This window comes from Astyanax mexicanus, unplaced genomic scaffold (genome assembly GCF_023375975.1).
Source record: "Astyanax mexicanus isolate ESR-SI-001 unplaced genomic scaffold, AstMex3_surface scaffold_33, whole genome shotgun sequence".
Lineage (NCBI taxonomy): Eukaryota > Metazoa > Chordata > Actinopteri > Characiformes > Acestrorhamphidae > Astyanax > Astyanax mexicanus.
This window is the reverse complement of record NW_026040043.1, coordinates 1883734-1902294: the sequence shown is the minus strand read 5'-3', so window position 1 is coordinate 1902294 and position 18561 is coordinate 1883734. Positions and strand designations below refer to the sequence as shown.

At 33.9% G+C, this 18561-nt stretch overlaps 27 non-coding genes across 27 annotated transcripts; all 27 read left to right on the top strand.

The window, feature by feature from the left end:
• The first annotated feature begins 449 nt into the window (after window positions 1-449).
• trnas-cga (transfer RNA serine (anticodon CGA)) lies at window positions 450-531 on the top strand. The gene has a single exon. It is a non-coding gene; the product is annotated as a tRNA-Ser (tRNA).
• Window positions 532-1075: 544 nt separating this feature from the next.
• On the top strand, window positions 1076-1157 carry trnas-cga (transfer RNA serine (anticodon CGA)). The gene has a single exon. It is a non-coding gene; the product is annotated as a tRNA-Ser (tRNA).
• A 594-nt stretch (window positions 1158-1751) lies between these two features.
• trnas-cga (transfer RNA serine (anticodon CGA)) lies at window positions 1752-1833 on the top strand. Its single transcript has one exon. It is a non-coding gene; the product is annotated as a tRNA-Ser (tRNA).
• A 673-nt stretch (window positions 1834-2506) lies between these two features.
• Window positions 2507-2589, top strand: trnas-uga (transfer RNA serine (anticodon UGA)). Its single transcript has one exon. It is a non-coding gene; the product is annotated as a tRNA-Ser (tRNA).
• Window positions 2590-3134: 545 nt separating this feature from the next.
• trnas-cga (transfer RNA serine (anticodon CGA)) lies at window positions 3135-3216 on the top strand. The gene has a single exon. It is a non-coding gene; the product is annotated as a tRNA-Ser (tRNA).
• Window positions 3217-3810: 594 nt separating this feature from the next.
• On the top strand, window positions 3811-3892 carry trnas-uga (transfer RNA serine (anticodon UGA)). Its single transcript has one exon. It is a non-coding gene; the product is annotated as a tRNA-Ser (tRNA).
• A 673-nt stretch (window positions 3893-4565) lies between these two features.
• trnas-uga (transfer RNA serine (anticodon UGA)) lies at window positions 4566-4647 on the top strand. Its single transcript has one exon. It is a non-coding gene; the product is annotated as a tRNA-Ser (tRNA).
• A 545-nt stretch (window positions 4648-5192) lies between these two features.
• Window positions 5193-5274, top strand: trnas-cga (transfer RNA serine (anticodon CGA)). Its single transcript has one exon. It is a non-coding gene; the product is annotated as a tRNA-Ser (tRNA).
• Window positions 5275-5868: 594 nt separating this feature from the next.
• trnas-uga (transfer RNA serine (anticodon UGA)) lies at window positions 5869-5950 on the top strand. The gene has a single exon. It is a non-coding gene; the product is annotated as a tRNA-Ser (tRNA).
• A 673-nt stretch (window positions 5951-6623) lies between these two features.
• Window positions 6624-6705, top strand: trnas-uga (transfer RNA serine (anticodon UGA)). Its single transcript has one exon. It is a non-coding gene; the product is annotated as a tRNA-Ser (tRNA).
• A 545-nt stretch (window positions 6706-7250) lies between these two features.
• On the top strand, window positions 7251-7332 carry trnas-cga (transfer RNA serine (anticodon CGA)). Its single transcript has one exon. It is a non-coding gene; the product is annotated as a tRNA-Ser (tRNA).
• A 594-nt stretch (window positions 7333-7926) lies between these two features.
• trnas-uga (transfer RNA serine (anticodon UGA)) lies at window positions 7927-8008 on the top strand. Its single transcript has one exon. It is a non-coding gene; the product is annotated as a tRNA-Ser (tRNA).
• A 673-nt stretch (window positions 8009-8681) lies between these two features.
• Window positions 8682-8763, top strand: trnas-uga (transfer RNA serine (anticodon UGA)). Its single transcript has one exon. It is a non-coding gene; the product is annotated as a tRNA-Ser (tRNA).
• A 537-nt stretch (window positions 8764-9300) lies between these two features.
• Window positions 9301-9382, top strand: trnas-cga (transfer RNA serine (anticodon CGA)). Its single transcript has one exon. It is a non-coding gene; the product is annotated as a tRNA-Ser (tRNA).
• A 594-nt stretch (window positions 9383-9976) lies between these two features.
• On the top strand, window positions 9977-10058 carry trnas-uga (transfer RNA serine (anticodon UGA)). The gene has a single exon. It is a non-coding gene; the product is annotated as a tRNA-Ser (tRNA).
• A 673-nt stretch (window positions 10059-10731) lies between these two features.
• trnas-uga (transfer RNA serine (anticodon UGA)) lies at window positions 10732-10813 on the top strand. The gene has a single exon. It is a non-coding gene; the product is annotated as a tRNA-Ser (tRNA).
• A 544-nt stretch (window positions 10814-11357) lies between these two features.
• Window positions 11358-11439, top strand: trnas-cga (transfer RNA serine (anticodon CGA)). The gene has a single exon. It is a non-coding gene; the product is annotated as a tRNA-Ser (tRNA).
• Window positions 11440-12033: 594 nt separating this feature from the next.
• Window positions 12034-12115, top strand: trnas-uga (transfer RNA serine (anticodon UGA)). Its single transcript has one exon. It is a non-coding gene; the product is annotated as a tRNA-Ser (tRNA).
• A 673-nt stretch (window positions 12116-12788) lies between these two features.
• On the top strand, window positions 12789-12870 carry trnas-uga (transfer RNA serine (anticodon UGA)). The gene has a single exon. It is a non-coding gene; the product is annotated as a tRNA-Ser (tRNA).
• Window positions 12871-13414: 544 nt separating this feature from the next.
• On the top strand, window positions 13415-13496 carry trnas-cga (transfer RNA serine (anticodon CGA)). Its single transcript has one exon. It is a non-coding gene; the product is annotated as a tRNA-Ser (tRNA).
• Window positions 13497-14090: 594 nt separating this feature from the next.
• trnas-uga (transfer RNA serine (anticodon UGA)) lies at window positions 14091-14172 on the top strand. The gene has a single exon. It is a non-coding gene; the product is annotated as a tRNA-Ser (tRNA).
• Window positions 14173-14845: 673 nt separating this feature from the next.
• On the top strand, window positions 14846-14927 carry trnas-uga (transfer RNA serine (anticodon UGA)). The gene has a single exon. It is a non-coding gene; the product is annotated as a tRNA-Ser (tRNA).
• Window positions 14928-15471: 544 nt separating this feature from the next.
• trnas-cga (transfer RNA serine (anticodon CGA)) lies at window positions 15472-15553 on the top strand. The gene has a single exon. It is a non-coding gene; the product is annotated as a tRNA-Ser (tRNA).
• Window positions 15554-16084: 531 nt separating this feature from the next.
• trnas-cga (transfer RNA serine (anticodon CGA)) lies at window positions 16085-16166 on the top strand. The gene has a single exon. It is a non-coding gene; the product is annotated as a tRNA-Ser (tRNA).
• Window positions 16167-16839: 673 nt separating this feature from the next.
• Window positions 16840-16921, top strand: trnas-uga (transfer RNA serine (anticodon UGA)). The gene has a single exon. It is a non-coding gene; the product is annotated as a tRNA-Ser (tRNA).
• A 544-nt stretch (window positions 16922-17465) lies between these two features.
• trnas-cga (transfer RNA serine (anticodon CGA)) lies at window positions 17466-17547 on the top strand. The gene has a single exon. It is a non-coding gene; the product is annotated as a tRNA-Ser (tRNA).
• A 615-nt stretch (window positions 17548-18162) lies between these two features.
• On the top strand, window positions 18163-18244 carry trnas-uga (transfer RNA serine (anticodon UGA)). Its single transcript has one exon. It is a non-coding gene; the product is annotated as a tRNA-Ser (tRNA).
• The last annotated feature ends 317 nt before the right edge of the window (window positions 18245-18561 follow it).

Below are 18561 nucleotides of genomic sequence, written 5' to 3'. Positions count from 1 at the left end.
AGTATTTATTATTCAAGATTTGGAATATAGTATTAGTAAAGGATTTGAGATTCAGTATTCAGTATTAGAGATTCAGTATTCAGTACTCTATATTCATTATTCAGTATTAGAGACTTAGTATTCAGTATTCTATATTCAGTATTTAGTATTAGAGATTTAGTATTCAGTATTCTATATTCAGTATTTAGTATTAGACATTCAGTATTCAGTACTCTATATTCAGTATTTAGTATTAGAGATTCAGTATTCAGAATTTCTGATTCAGTATTCAGTATTTGAGATTCAGTATTCAATATTAGAGAATCAGTGTTCAGTAGTCTATATTCAGCATTCAGTACTCTATATTCAGTACTATCGATTTAGAATTTAGTATGAGAGATTCAGTAGTCTCTTTTCAGTATTTAGTATTAGAGATTCAGTATTCAGTAAGTAGAGGGTGAGCTGTCAGGGCTGTGATGGCCGAGTGGTTAAGGCGTTGGACTTGAAATCCAATGGGGTTTCCCCGCGCAGGTTCAAATCCTGCTCACAGCGATTCATTATACTAAATATCCAGTGTGTATTACTCACAGCATGACCACATTTACACTTTCCATATGATGACACATTACTGTAGTGATAAGGTAGACTACTGGTAGACAACATATTATGTAGTAACTACAGAACTGAATGTTGAAATTCAGTACTTTAGCATTAGAGACATAATATCCAGGATTTGAGATTACATTTTTAATATTGATGATTAAGTATTTATTATTCAAGATTCTGTATTTAGCATATAAGATTTACTAAGCAGTTGTTTAGATTGGAACATAGTATTAGAGATTTGGTATTCAGGATTGGAGATTCATTTTTCAGTATTAGAGATTCAGTATTCAGTATTTGAGATTCCTTATTCAGTATTAGGAATTCAGTACTCAGTACTTTCAGTAGAGGATGAGCTGTCAGGGCTGTGATGGCCGTGAGTTTCAGTATTCAGTACTCTATATTCAGAATTCAGTATTAGAGATTCAGTATTTAGTATTAGAGATTCAGTATTCAGTACTTTCAGAACTTTCAGTAGAGGGTGAGCGTCAGGGCTGTGATGGCCGAGAGGTTAAGGCGTTGGACTCGAAATCCAATGGGGTTTCCCCGCGCAGGTTCGAATCCTGCTCACAGCGGATCACTATACACTGACCCGCCTTCACTAAATATCCAGTGTTAATTACTCACAGCACAACATTTACACTTTCCATATAAGCACTTACTACTGTAGTGCTAAGATGAACTACTGGTAGACAATATAGTAACTTCAGAATTGAATGTTGAGATTCAGTACTTTAGCATTAGATACATAGTATCCAGGATTTGAGATTGTATTTTCGATATTGAAGATTAAGTGTATATTATTCAAGATTATGTATTTAATAGATACGATTTACTAAGCAGTTGTTTAGATTTGGAATATAGTATTAGTACAGGATTTGAGATTCAGTATTCAGTACTCTATATTCAGTATTCAGTATTAGAGATTCAGTATTCAGTATTAGAGATTCAGTATTCAGTATTCTATATTCAGTATTCAGTATTTGAGATTTAGTATTCAATATTAGAGAATCAGTGTTCAGTAGTCTATATTCAGCGTTCAGTACTCTATATTCAGTACTATCGATTTAGAATGTAGTATGAGAGATTCAGTAGTCAGTAGTCTCTTTTCCGTATTCAGTATTAGATATTCAGTATTCAGTACTCTCAGTAGAGGGTGAGCTGTCAGGGCTGTGATGGCCGAGTGGTTAAGGCGTTGGACTTGAAATCCAATGGGGTTTCCCCGCGCAGGTTCAAATCCTGCTCACAGCGAATCATTATACACTGACCCGCCTTCACTAAATATCCAGTGTGTGCTACTCACAGCACAACATTTACACTTTCCATATAAGCACTTACTACTGTAGTGATAAGGTAAACTACTGGTAGACAAAATATTATATAGTAACTTCAGAATTGAATGTTGAGATTCAGTACTTTAGCATTAGATACATAGTATCCAGGATTTGAGATTATATTTTCAATATTGAAGATTAAGTATTTATTATTCAAGATTTGGAATATAGTATTAGTAAAGGATTTGAGATTCAGTATTCAGTATTAGAGATTCAGTATTCAGTACTCTATATTCATTATTCAGTATTAGAGACTTAGTATTCAGTATTCTATATTCAGTATTTAGTATTAGAGATTTAGTATTCAGTATTCTATTTTCAGTATTTAGTATTAGACATTCAGTATTCAGTACTCTATATTCAGTATTTAGTATTAGAGATTCAGTATTCAGAATTTCTGATTCAGTATTCAGTATTTGAGATTCAGTATTCAATATTAGAGAATCAGTGTTCAGTAGTCTATATTCAGCATTCAGTACTCCATATTCAGTACTATCGATTTAGAATTTAGTATGAGAGATTCAGTAGTCTCTTTTCAGTATTTAGTATGAGAGATTCAGTATTCAGTAAGTAGAGGGTGAGCTGTCAGGGCTGTGATGGCCGAGTGGTTAAGGCGTTGGACTTGAAATCCAATGGGGTTTCCCCCGCGCAGGTTCAAATCCTGCTCACAGCGATTCACTATACTAAATATCCAGTGTGTATTACTCACAGCATGACCACATTTACACTTTCCATATGATGACACATTACTGTAGTGATAAGGTAGACTACTGGTAGACAACATATTATGTAGTAACTACAGAACTGAATGTTGAAATTCAGTACTTTAGCATTAGAGACATAATATCCAGGATTTGAGATTACATTTTTAATATTGAAGATTAAGTATGTATTATTCAAGATTCTGTATTTAGCATATAAGATTTACTAAGCAGTTGTTTAGATTGGAACATAGTATTAGAGATTTGGTATTCAGGATTGGAGATTCATTTTTCAGTATTAGAGATTCAGTATTCAGTATTTGAGATTCCTTATTCAGTATTAGGAATTCAGTACTCAGTACTTTCAGTAGAGGATGAGCTGTCAGGGCTGTGATGGCCGTGAGTTTCAGTATTCAGTACTCTATATTCAGAATTCAGTATTAGAGATTCAGTATTTAGTATTAGAGATTCAGTATTCAGTACTTTCAGAACTTTCAGTAGAGGGTGAGCTGTCAGGGCTGTGATGGCCGAGAGGTTAAGGCGTTGGACTCGAAATCCAATGGGGTTTCCCCGCGCAGGTTAGAATCCTGCTCACAGCGAATCATTATACACTGACCCGCCTTCACTAAATATCCAGTGTGTACTACTCACAGCACAACATTTACACTTTCCATATAAGCACTTACTACTGTAGTGCTAAGATGAACTACTGGTAGACAATATAGTAACTTCAGAATTGAATGTTGAGATTCAGTACTTTAGCATTAGATACATAGTATCCAGGATTTGAGATTGTATTTTCGATATTGAAGATTAAGTGTATATTATTCAAGATTATGTATTTAATAGATACGATTTACTAAGCAGTTGTTTAGATTTGGAATATAGGATTAGTACAGGATTTGAGATTCAGTATTCAGTACTCTATATTCAGTATTCAGTAATAGAGATTCAGTATTCAGTATTAGAGATTCAGTATTCAGTATTCTATATTCAGTATTCAGTACTTGAGATTTAGTATTCAATATTAGAGAATCAGTGTTCAGTAGTCTATATTCAGCGTTCAGTACTCTATATTCAGTACTATCGATTTACAATTTAGTATGAGAGATTCAGTAGTCAGTAGTCTCTTTTCAGTATTCAGTATTAGAGATTCAGTATTCAGTACTCTCAGTAGAGAGTGAGCTGTCAGGGCTGTGATGGCCGAGTGGTTAAGGTGTTGGACTTGAAATCCAATGGGGTTTCCCCGCGCAGGTTCAAATCCTGCTCACAGCGAATCATTATACACTGACCCGCCTTCACTAAATATCCAGTGTGTGCTACTCACAGCACAACATTTACACTTTCCATATAAGCACTTACTACTGTAGTGATAAGGTAAACTACTGGTAGACAAAATATTATATAGTAACTTCAGAATTGAATGTTGAGATTCAGTACTTTAGCATTAGATACATAGTATCCAGGATTTGAGATTATATTTTCAATATTGAAGATTAAGTATTTATTATTCAAGATTTGGAATATAGTATTAGTACAGGATTTGAGATTCAGTATTCAGTATTAGAGATTCAGTATTCAGTACTCTATATTCATTATTCAGTATTAGAGATTTAGTATTCAGTATTCTATATTCAGTATTTAGTATTAGAGATTCAGTATTCAGTATTCTATATTCAATATTTAGTATTAGACATTCAGTATTCAGTACTCTATATTCAGTATTTAGTATTAGAGATTCAGTATTCAGAATTTCTGATTCAGTATTCAGTATTTGAGATTCAGTATTCAATATTAGAGAATCAGTGTTCAGTAGTCTATATTCAGCATTCAGTACTCCATATTCAGTACTATCGATTTAGAATTTAGTATGAGAGATTCAGTAGTCACTTTTCAGTATTTAGTATTAGAGATTCAGTATTCAGTAAGTAGAGGGTGAGCTGTCAGGGCTGTGATGGCCGAGTGGTTAAGGCGTTGGACTTGAAATCCAATGGGGTTTCCCCGCGCAGGTTCAAATCCTGCTCACAGCGATTCATTATACTAAATATCCAGTGTGTATTACTCACAGCATGACCACATTTACACTTTCCATATGATGACACATTACTGTAGTGATAAGGTAGACTACTGGTAGACAACATATTATGTAGTAACTACAGAACTGAATGTTGAAATTCAGTACTTTAGCATTAGAGACATAATATCCAGGATTTGAGATTACATTTTTAATATTGATGATTAAGTATTTATTATTCAAGATTCTGTATTTAGCATATAAGATTTACTAAGCAGTTGTTTAGATTGGAACATAGTATTAGAGATTTGGTATTCAGGATTGGAGATTCATTTTTCAGTATTAGAGATTCAGTATTCAGTATTTGAGATTCCTTATTCAGTATTAGGAATTCAGTACTCAGTACTTTCAGTAGAGGATGAGCTGTCAGGGCTGTGATGGCCGTGAGTTTCAGTATTCAGTACTCTATATTCAGAATTCAGTATTAGAGATTCAGTATTTAGTATTAGAGATTCAGTATTCAGTACTTTCAGAACTTTCAGTAGAGGGTGAGCTGTCAGGGCTGTGATGGCCGAGAGGTTAAGGCGTTGGACTCGAAATCCAATGGGGTTTCCCCGCGCAGGTTCGAATCCTGCTCACAGCGAATCATTATACACTGACCCGCCTTCACTAAATATCCAGTGTTAATTACTCACAGCACAACATTTACACTTTCCATATAAGCACTTACTACTGTAGTGCTAAGATGAACTACTGGTAGACAATATAGTAACTTCAGAATTGAATGTTGAGATTCAGTACTTTAGCATTAGATACATAGTATCCAGGATTTGAGATTGTATTTTCGATATTGAAGATTAAGTGTATATTATTCAAGATTATGTATTTAATAGATACGATTTACTAAGCAGTTGTTTAGATTTGGAATATAGGATTAGTACAGGATTTGAGATTCAGTATTCAGTACTCTATATTCAGTATTCAGTATTAGAGATTCAGTATTCAGTATTAGAGATTCAGTATTCAGTATTCTATATTCAGTATTCAGTACTTGAGATTTAGTATTCAATATTAGAGAATCAGTGTTCAGTAGTCTATATTCAGCGTTCAGTACTCTATATTCAGTACTATCGATTTAGAATTTAGTATGAGAGATTCAGTAGTCAGTAGTCTCTTTTCAGTATTCAGTATTAGAGATTCAGTATTCAGTACTCTCAGTAGAGAGTGAGCTGTCAGGGCTGTGATGGCCGAGTGGTTAAGGCGTTGGACTTGAAATCCAATGGGGTTTCCCCGCGCAGGTTCAAATCCTGCTCACAGCGAATCATTATACACTGACCCGCCTTCACTAAATATCCAGTGTGTGCTACTCACAGCACAACATTTACACTTTCCATATAAGCACTTACTAATGTAGTGATAAGGTAAACTACTGGTAGACAAAATATTATATAGTAACTTCAGAATTGAATGTTGAGATTCAGTACTTTAGCATTAGATACATAGTATCCAGGATTTGAGATTATATTTTCAATATTGAAGATTAAGTATTTATTATTCAAGATTTGGAATATAGTATTAGTACAGGATTTGAGATTCAGTATTCAGTATTAGAGATTCAGTATTCAGTACTCTATATTCATTATTCAGTATTAGAGATTTAGTATTCAGTATTCTATATTCAGTATTTAGTATTAGAGATTCAGTATTCAGTATTCTATATTCAATATTTAGTATTAGACATTCAGTATTCAGTACTCTATATTCAGTATTTAGTATTAGAGATTCAGTATTCAGAATTTCTGATTCAGTATTCAGTATTTGAGATTCAGTATTCAATATTAGAGAATCAGTGTTCAGTAGTCTATATTCAGCATTCAGTACTCCATATTCAGTACTATCGATTTAGAATTTAGTATGAGAGATTCAGTAGTCTCTTTTCAGTATTTAGTATTAGAGATTCAGTATTCAGTAAGTAGAGGGTGAGCTGTCAGGGCTGTGATGGCCGAGTGGTTAAGGCGTTGGACTTGAAATCCAATGGGGTTTCCCCGCGCAGGTTCAAATCCTGCTCACAGCGATTCATTATACTAAATATCCAGTGTGTATTACTCACAGCATGACCACATTTACACTTTCCATATGATGACACATTACTGTAGTGATAAGGTAGACTACTGGTAGACAACATATTATGTAGTAACTACAGAACTGAATGTTGAAATTCAGTACTTTAGCATTAGAGACATAATATCCAGGATTTGAGATTACATTTTTAATATTGAAGATTAAGTATGTATTATTCAAGATTCTGTATTTAGCATATAAGATTTACTAAGCAGTTGTTTAGATTGGAACATAGTATTAGAGATTTGGTATTCAGGATTGGAGATTCATTTTTCAGTATTAGAGATTCAGTATTCAGTATTTGAGGTTCCTTATTCAGTATTAGGAATTCAGTACTCAGTACTTTCATTAGAGGATGAGCTGTCAGGGCTGTGATGGCCGTGAGTTTCAGTATTCAGTACTCTATATTCAGAATTCAGTATTAGAGATTCAGTATTTAGTATTAGAGATTCAGTATTCAGTACTTTCAGAACTTTCAGTAGAGGGTGAGCTGTCAGGGCTGTGATGGCCGAGAGGTTAAGGCGTTGGACTCGAAATCCAATGGGGTTTCCCCGCGCAGGTTCGAATCCTGCTCACAGCGAATCATTATACACTGACCCGCCTTCACTAAATATCCAGTGTTAATTACTCACAGCACAACATTTACACTTTCCTTATAAGCACTTACTACTGTAGTGCTAAGATGAACTACTGGTAGACAATATAGTAACTTCAGAATTGAATGTTGAGATTCAGTACTTTAGCATTAGATACATAGTATCCAGGATTTGAGATTGTATTTTCGATATTGAAGATTAAGTGTATATTATTCAAGATTATGTATTTAATAGATACGATTTACTAAGCAGTTGTTTAGATTTGGAATATAGGATTAGTACAGGATTTGAGATTCAGTATTCAGTACTCTATATTCAGTATTCAGTATTAGAGATTCAGTATTCAGTATTAGAGATTCAGTATTCAGTATTCTATATTCAGTATTCAGTACTTGAGATTTAGTATTCAATATTAGAGAATCAGTGTTCAGTAGTCTATATTCAGCGTTCAGTACTCTATATTCAGTACTATCGATTTAGAATTTAGTATGAGAGATTCAGTAGTCAGTAGTCTCTTTTCAGTATTCAGTATTAGAGATTCAGTATTCAGTACTCTCAGTAGAGAGTGAGCTGTCAGGGCTGTGATGGCCGAGTGGTTAAGGCGTTGGACTTGAAATCCAATGGGGTTTCCCCGCGCAGGTTCAAATCCTGCTCACAGCGAATCATTATACACTGACCCGCCTTCACTAAATATCCAGTGTGTGCTACTCACAGCACAACATTTACACTTTCCATATAAGCACTTACTACTGTAGTGATAAGGTAAACTACTGGTAGACAAAATATTATATAGTAACTTCAGAATTGAATGTTGAGATTCAGTACTTTAGCATTAGATACATAGTATCCAGGATTTGAGATTATATTTTCAATATTGAAGATTAAGTATTTATTATTCAAGATTTGGAATATAGTATTAGTACAGGATTTGAGATTCAGTATTCAGTATTAGAGATTCAGTATTCAGTACTCTATATTCATTATTCAATATTAGAGATTTAGTATTTAGTATTCTTTATTCAATATTTAGTATTAGAGATTCAGTATTCAGTATTCTATATTCAATATTTAGTATTAGACATTCAGTATTCAGTACTCTATATTCAGTATTTAGTATTAGAGATTCAGTATTCAGAATTTCTGATTCAGTATTCAGTATTTGAGATTCAGTATTCAATATTAGAGAATCAGTGTTCAGTAGTCTATATTCAGCATTCAGTACTCCATATTCAGTACTATCGATTTAGAATTTAGTATGAGAGATTCAGTAGTCTCTTTTCAGTATTTAGTATTAGAGATTCAGTATTCAGTAAGTAGAGGGTGAGCTGTCAGGGCTGTGATGGCCGAGTGGTTAAGGCGTTGGACTTGAAATCCAATGGGGTTTCCCCGCGCAGGTTCAAATCCTGCTCACAGCGATTCATTATACTAAATATCCAGTGTGTATTACTCACAGCATGACCACATTTACACTTTCCATATGATGACACATTACTGTAGTGATAAGGTAGACTACTGGTAGACAACATATTATGTAGTAACTTCAGAACTGAATGTTGAAATTCAGTACTTTAGCATTAGAGACATAATATCCAGGATTTGAGATTACATTTTTAATATTGATGATTAAGTATTTATTATTCAAGATTCTGTATTTAGCATATAAGATTTACTAAGCAGTTGTTTAGATTGGAACATAGTATTAGAGATTTGGTATTCAGGATTGGAGATTCATTTTTCAGTATTAGAGATTCAGTATTTGAGATTCCTTATTCAGTATTAGGAATTCAGTACTCAGTACTTTCAGTAGAGGATGAGCTGTCAGGGCTGTGATGGCCGTGAGTTTCAGTATTCAGTACTCTATATTCAGAATTCAGTATTAGAGATTCAGTATTTAGTATTAGAGATTCAGTATTCAGTACTTTCAGAACTTTCAGTAGAGGGTGAGCGTCAGGTCTGTGATGGCCGAGAGGTTAAGGCGTTGGACTCGAAATCCAATGGGGTTTCCCCGCGCAGGTTAGAATCCTGCTCACAGCGGATCACTATACACTGACCCGCCTTCACTAAATATCCAGTGTTAATTACTCACAGCACAACATTTACACTTTCCATATAAGCACTTACTACTGTAGTGCTAAGATGAACTACTGGTAGACAATATAGTAACTTCAGAATTGAATGTTGAGATTCAGTACTTTAGCATTAGATACATAGTATCCAGGATTTGAGATTGTATTTTCGATATTGAAGATTAAGTGTATATTATTCAAGATTATGTATTTAATAGATACGATTTACTAAGCAGTTGTTTAGATTTGGAATATAGGATTAGTACAGGATTTGAGATTCAGTATTCAGTACTCTATATTCAGTATTCAGTATTAGAGATTCAGTATTCAGTATTAGAGATTCAGTATTCAGTATTCTATATTCAGTATTCAGTACTTGAGATTTAGTATTCAATATTAGAGAATCAGTGTTCAGTAGTCTATATTCAGCGTTCAGTACTCTATATTCAGTACTATCGATTTAGAATTTAGTATGAGAGATTCAGTAGTCAGTAGTCTCTTTTCAGTATTCAGTATTAGAGATTCAGTATTCAGTACTCTCAGTAGAGAGTGAGCTGTCAGGGCTGTGATGGCCGAGTGGTTAAGGCGTTGGACTTGAAATCCAATGGGGTTTCCCCGCGCAGGTTCAAATCCTGCTCACAGCGAATCATTATACACTGACCCGCCTTCACTAAATATCCAGTGTGTGCTACTCACAGCACAACATTTACACTTTCCATATAAGCACTTACTACTGTAGTGATAAGGTAAACTACTGGTAGACAAAATATTATATAGTAACTTCAGAATTGAATGTTGAGATTCAGTACTTTAGCATTAGATACATAGTATCCAGGATTTGAGATTATATTTTCAATATTGAAGATTAAGTATTTATTATTCAAGATTTGGAATATAGTATTAGTACAGGATTTGAGATTCAGTATTCAGTATTAGAGATTCAGTATTCAGTACTCTATATTCATTATTCAATATTAGAGATTTAGTATTTAGTATTCTATATTCAGTATTTAGTATTAGAGATTCAGTATTCAGTATTCTATATTCAATATTTAGTATTAGACATTCAGTATTCAGTACTCTATATTCAGTATTTAGTATTAGAGATTCAGTATTCAGAATTTCTGATTCAGTATTCAGTATTTGAGATTCAGTATTCAATATTAGAGAATCAGTGTTCAGTAGTCTATATTCAGCATTCAGTACTCCATATTCAGTACTATCGATTTAGAATTTAGTATGAGAGATTCAGTAGTCTCTTTTCAGTATTTAGTATTAGAGATTCAGTATTCAGTAAGTAGAGGGTGAGCTGTCAGGGCTGTGATGGCCGAGTGGTTAAGGCGTTGGACTTGAAATCCAATGGGGTTTCCCCGCGCAGGTTCAAATCCTGCTCACAGCGATTCATTATACTAAATATCCAGTGTGTATTACTCACAGCATGACCACATTTACACTTTCCATATGATGACACATTACTGTAGTGATAAGGTAGACTACTGGTAGACAACATATTATGTAGTAACTTCAGAACTGAATGTTGAAATTCAGTACTTTAGCATTAGAGACATAATATCCAGGATTTGAGATTACATTTTTAATATTGATGATTAAGTAATTATTATTCAAGATTCTGTATTTAGCATATAAGATTTACTAAGCAGTTGTTTAGATTGGAACATAGTATTAGAGATTTGGTATTCAGGATTGGAGATTCATTTTTCAGTATTAGAGATTCAGTATTCAGTATTTGAGATTCCTTATTCAGTATTAGGAATTCAGTACTCAGTACTTTCAGTAGAGGATGAGCTGTCAGGGCTGTGATGGCCGTGAGTTTCAGTATTCAGTACTCTATATTCAGAATTCAGTATTAGAGATTCAGTATTTAGTATTAGAGATTCAGTATTCAGTACTTTCAGAACTTTCAGTAGAGGGTGAGCGTCAGGGCTGTGATGGCCGAGAGGTTAAGGCTTTGGACTCGAAATCCAATGGGGTTTCCCCGCGCAGGTTCGAATCCTGCTCACAGCGAATCATTATACACTGACCCGCCTTCACTAAATATCCAGTGTTAATTACTCACAGCACAACATTTACACTTTCCATATAAGCACTTACTACTGTAGTGCTAAGATGAACTACTGGTAGACAATATAGTAACTTCAGAATTGAATGTTGAGATTCAGTACTTTAGCATTAGATACATAGTATCCAGGATTTGAGATTGTATTTTCGATATTGAAGATTAAGTGTATATTATTCAAGATTATGTATTTAATAGATACGATTTACTAAGCAGTTGTTTAGATTTGGAATATAGTATTAGTACAGGATTTGAGATTCAGTATTCAGTACTCTATATTCAGTATTCAGTATTAGAGATTCAGTATTCAGTATTAGAGATTCAGTATTCAGTATTCTATATTCAGTATTCAGTATTTGAGATTTAGTATTCAATATTAGAGAATCAGTGTTCAGTAGTCTATATTCAGCGTTCAGTACTCTATATTCAGTACTATCGATTTAGAATGTAGTATGAGAGATTCAGTAGTCAGTAGTCTCTTTTCCGTATTCAGTATTAGATATTCAGTATTCAGTACTCTCAGTAGAGGGTGAGCTGTCAGGGCTGTGATGGCCGAGTGGTTAAGGCGTTGGACTTGAAATCCAATGGGGTTTCCCCGCGCAGGTTCAAATCCTGCTCACAGCGAATCATTATACACTGACCCGCCTTCACTAAATATCCAGTGTGTGCTACTCACAGCACAACATTTACACTTTCCATATAAGCACTTACTACTGTAGTGATAAGGTAAACTACTGGTAGACAAAATATTATATAGTAACTTCAGAATTGAATGTTGAGATTCAGTACTTTAGCATTAGATACATAGTATCCAGGATTTGAGATTATATTTTCAATATTGAAGATTAAGTATTTATTATTCAAGATTTGGAATATAGTATTAGTAAAGGATTTGAGATTCAGTATTCAGTATTAGAGATTCAGTATTCAGTACTCTATATTCATTATTCAGTATTAGAGACTTAGTATTCAGTATTCTATATTCAGTATTTAGTATTAGAGATTTAGTATTCAGTATTCTATATTCAGTATTTAGTATTAGACATTCAGTATTCAGTACTCTATATTCAGTATTTAGTATTAGAGATTCAGTATTCAGAATTTCTGATTCAGTATTCAGTATTTGAGATTCAGTATTCAATATTAGAGAATCAGTGTTCAGTAGTCTATATTCAGCATTCAGTACTCCATATTCAGTACTATCGATTTAGAATTTAGTATGAGAGATTCAGTAGTCTCTTTTCAGTATTTAGTATTAGAGATTCAGTATTCAGTAAGTAGAGGGTGAGCTGTCAGGGCTGTGATGGCCGAGTGGTTAAGGCGTTGGACTTGAAATCCAATGGGGTTTCCCCGCGCAGGTTCAAATCCTGCTCACAGCGATTCACTATACTAAATATCCAGTGTGTATTACTCACAGCATGACCACATTTACACTTTCCATATGATGACACATTACTGTAGTGATAAGGTAGACTACTGGTAGACAACATATTATGTAGTAACTACAGAACTGAATGTTGAAATTCAGTACTTTAGCATTAGAGACATAATATCCAGGATTTGAGATTACATTTTTAATATTGATGATTAAGTATTTATTATTCAAGATTCTGTATTTAGCATATAAGATTTACTAAGCAGTTGTTTAGATTGGAACATAGTATTAGAGATTTGGTATTCAGGATTGGAGATTCATTTTTCAGTATTAGAGATTCAGTATTCAGTATTTGAGATTCCTTATTCAGTATTAGGAATTCAGTACTCAGTACTTTCAGTAGAGGATGAGCTGTCAGGGCTGTGATGGCCGTGAGTTTCAGTATTCAGTACTCTATATTCAGAATTCAGTATTAGAGATTCAGTATTTAGTATTAGAGATTCAGTATTCAGTACTTTCAGAACTTTCAGTAGAGGGTGAGCGTCAGGGCTGTGATGGCCGAGAGGTTAAGGCGTTGGACTCGAAATCCAATGGGGTTTCCCCACGCAGGTTCGAATCCTGCTCACAGCGGATCACTATACAATGACCCGCCTTTACTAAATATCCAGTGTTAATTACTCACAGCACAACATTTACACTTTCCATATAAGCACTTACTACTGTAGTGCTAAGATGAACTACTGGTAGACAATATAGTAACTTCAGAATTGAATGTTGAGATTCAGTACTTTAGCATTAGATACATAGTATCCAGGATTTGAGATTGTATTTTCGATATTGAAGATTAAGTGTATATTATTCAAGATTATGTATTTAATAGATACGATTTACTAAGCAGTTGTTTAGATTTGGAATATAGTATTAGTACAGGATTTGAGATTCAGTATTCAGTACTCTATATTCAGTATTCAGTATTAGAGATTCAGTATTCAGTATTAGAGATTCAGTATTCAGTATTCTATATTCAGTATTCAGTATTTGAGATTTAGTATTCAATATTAGAGAATCAGTGTTCAGTAGTCTATATTCAGCGTTCAGTACTCTATATTCAGTACTATCGATTTAGAATGTAGTATGAGAGATTCAGTAGTCAGTAGTCTCTTTTCCGTATTCAGTATTAGATATTCAGTATTCAGTACTCTCAGTAGAGGGTGAGCTGTCAGGGCTGTGATGGCCGAGTGGTTAAGGCGTTGGACTTGAAATCCAATGGGGTTTCCCCGCGCAGGTTCAAATCCTGCTCACAGCGAATCATTATACACTGACCCGCCTTCACTAAATATCCAGTGTGTGCTACTCACAGCACAACATTTACACTTTCCATATAAGCACTTACTACTGTAGTGATAAGGTAAACTACTGGTAGACAAAATATTATATAGTAACTTCAGAATTGAATGTTGAGATTCAGTACTTTAGCATTAGATACATAGTATCCAGGATTTGAGATTATATTTTCAATATTGAAGATTAAGTATTTATTATTCAAGATTTGGAATATAGTATTAGTAAAGGATTTGAGATTCAGTATTCAGTATTAGAGATTCAGTATTCAGTACTCTATATTCATTATTCAGTATTAGAGACTTAGTATTCAGTATTCTATATTCAGTATTTAGTATTAGAGATTTAGTATTCAGTATTCTATATTCAGTATTTAGTATTAGACATTCAGTATTCAGTACTCTATATTCAGTATTTAGTATTAGAGATTCAGTATTCAGAATTTCTGATTCAGTATTCAGTATTTGAGATTCAGTATTCAATATTAGAGAATTAGTGTTCAGTAGTCTATATTCAGCATTCAGTACTCCATATTCAGTACTATCGATTTAGAATTTAGTATGAGAGATTCAGTAGTCTCTTTTCAGTATTTAGTATTAGAGATTCAGTATTCAGTAAGTAGAGGGTGAGCTGTCAGGGCTGTGATGGCCGAGTGGTTAAGGCGTTGGACTTGAAATCCAATGGGGTTTCCCCGCGCAGGTTCAAATCCTGCTCACAGCGATTCACTATACTAAATATCCAGTGTGTATTACTCACAGCATGACCACATTTACACTTTCCATATGATGACACATTACTGTAGTGATAAGGTAGACTACTGGTAGACAACATATTATGTAGTAACTACAGAACTGAATGTTGAAATTCAGTACTTTAGCATTAGAGACATAATATCCAGGATTTGAGATTACATTTTTAATATTGATGATTAAGTATTTATTATTCAAGATTCTGTATTTAGCATATAAGATTTACTAAGCAGTTGTTTAGATTGGAACATAGTATTAGAGATTTGGTATTCAGGATTGGAGATTCATTTTTCAGTATTAGAGATTCAGTATTCAGTATTTGAGATTCCTTATTCAGTATTAGGAATTCAGTACTCAGTACTTTCAGTAGAGGATGAGCTGTCAGGGCTGTGATGGCCGTGAGTTTCAGTATTCAGTACTCTATATTCAGAATTCAGTATTAGAGATTCAGTATTTAGTATTAGAGATTCAGTATTCAGTACTTTCAGAACTTTCAGTAGAGGGTGAGCGTCAGGGCTGTGATGGCCGAGAGGTTAAGGCGTTGGACTCGAAATCCAATGGGGTTTCCCCGCGCAGGTTCGAATCCTGCTCACAGCGAATCATTATACACTGACCCGCCTTCACTAAATATCCAGTGTTAATTACTCACAGCACAACATTTACACTTTCCATATAAGCACTTACTACTGTAGTGCTAAGATGAACTACTGGTAGACAATATAGTAACTTCAGAATTGAATGTTGAGATTCAGTACTTTAGCATTAGATACATAGTATCCAGGATTTGAGATTGTATTTTCGATATTGAAGATTAAGTGTATATTATTCAAGATTATGTATTTAATAGATACGATTTACTAAGCAGTTGTTTAGATTTGGAATATAGTATTAGTACAGGATTTGAGATTCAGTATTCAGTACTCTATATTCAGTATTCAGTATTAGAGATTCAGTATTCAGTATTAGAGATTCAGTATTCAGTATTCTATATTCAGTATTCAGTATTTGAGATTTAGTATTCAATATTAGAGAATCAGTGTTCAGTAGTCTATATTCAGCGTTCAGTACTCTATATTCAGTATTAGAGATTCAGTATTCAGTACTCTCAGTAGAGAGTGAGCTGTCAGGGCTGTGATGGCCGAGTGGTTAAGGCGTTGGACTTGAAATCCAATGGGGTTTCCCCGCGCAGGTTCAAATCCTGCTCACAGCGAATCATTATACACTGACCCGCCTTCACTAAATATCCAGTGTGTGCTACTCACAGCACAACATTTACACTTTCCATATAAGCACTTACTACTGTAGTGATAAAGTAAACTACTGGTAGACAAAATATTATATAGTAACTTCAGAATTGAATGTTGAGATTCAGTACTTTAGCATTAGATACATAGTATCCAGGATTTGAGATTATATTTTCAATATTGAAGATTAAGTATTTATTATTCAAGATTTGGAATATAGTATTAGTAAAGGATTTGAGATTCAGTATTCAGTATTAGAGATTCAGTATTCAGTACTCTATATTCATTATTCAGTATTAGAGACTTAGTATTCAGTATTCTATATTCAGTATTTAGTATTAGAGATTTAGTATTCAGTATTCTATATTCAGTATTTAGTATTAGACATTCAGTATTCAGTACTCTATATTCAGTATTTAGTATTAGAGATTCAGTATTCAGAATTTCTGATTCAGTATTCAGTATTTGAGATTCAGTATTCAATATTAGAGAATCAGTGTTCAGTAGTCTATATTCAGCATTCAGTACTCCATATTCAGTACTATCGATTTAGAATTTAGTATGAGAGATTCAGTAGTCTCTTTTCAGTATTTAGTATTAGAGATTCAGTATTCAGTAAGTAGAGGGTGAGCTGTCAGGGCTGTGATGGCCGAGTGGTTAAGGCGTTGGACTTGAAATCCAATGGGGTTTCCCCGCGCAGGTTCAAATCCTGCTCACAGCGATTCACTATACTAAATATCCAGTGTGTATTACTCACAGCATGACCACATTTACACTTTCCATATGATGACACATTACTGTAGTGATAAGGTAGACTACTGGTAGACAACATATTATGTAGTAACTACAGAACTGAATGTTGAAATTCAGTACTTTAGCATTAGAGACATAATATCCAGGATTTGAGATTACATTTTTAATATTGATGATTAAGTATTTATTATTCAAGATTCTGTATTTAGCATATAAGATTTACTAAGCAGTTGTTTAGATTGGAACATAGTATTAGAGATTTGGTATTCAGGATTGGAGATTCATTTTTCAGTATTAGAGATTCAGTATTCAGTATTTGAGATTCCTTATTCAGTATTAGGAATTCAGTACTCAGTACTTTCAGTAGAGGATGAGCTGTCAGGGCTGTGATGGCCGTGAGTTTCAGTATTCAGTACTCTATATTCAGAATTCAGTATTAGAGATTCAGTATTTAGTATTAGAGATTCAGTATTCAGTACTTTCAGAACTTTCAGTAGAGGGTGAGCGTCAGGGCTGTGATGGCCGAGAGGTTAAGGCGTTGGACTCGAAATCCAATGGGGTTTCCCCGCGCAGGTTCGAATCCTGCTCACAGCGAATCATTATACACTGACCCGCCTTCACTAAATATCCAGTGTTAATTACTCACAGCACAACATTTACACTTTCCTTATAAGCACTTACTACTGTAGTGCTAAGATGAACTACTGGTAGACAATATAGTAACTTCAGAATTGAATGTTGAGATTCAGTACTTTAGCATTAGATACATAGTATCCAGGATTTGAGATTGTATTTTCGATATTGAAGATTAAGTGTATATTATTCAAGATTATGTATTTAATAGATACGATTTACTAAGCAGTTGTTTAGATTTGGAATATAGTATTAGTACAGGATTTGAGATTCAGTATTCAGTACTCTATATTCAGTATTCAGTATTAGAGATTCAGTATTCAGTATTAGAGATTCAGTATTCAGTATTAGAGATTCAGTATTCAGTATTCTATATTCAGTATTCAGTATTTGAGATTTAGTATTCAATATTAGAGAATCAGTGTTCAGTAGTCTATATTCAGCATTCAGTAATCTATATTCAGTACTATCGATTTAGAATGTAGTATGAGAGATTCAGTAGTCAGTAGTCTCTTTTCCGTATTCAGTATTAGATATTCAGTATTCAGTACTCTCAGTAGAGAGTGAGCTATCAGGGCTGTGATGGCCGAGTGGTTAAGGCGTTGGACTTGAAATCCAATGGGGTTTCCCCGCGCAGGTTCAAATCCTGCTCACAGCGAATCATTATACACTGACCCGCCTTCACTAAATATCCAGTGTGTGCTACTCACAGCACAACATTTACACTTTCCATATAAGCACTTACTACTGTAGTGATAAGGTAAACTACTGGTAGACAAAATATTATATAGTAACTTCAGAATTGAATGTTGAGATTCAGTACTTTAGCATTAGATACATAGTATCCAGGATTTGAGATTATATTTTCAATATTGAAGATTAAGTATTTATTATTCAAGATTTGGAATATAGTATTAGTAAAGGATTTGAGATTCAGTATTCAGTATTAGAGATTCAGTATTCAGTACTCTATAT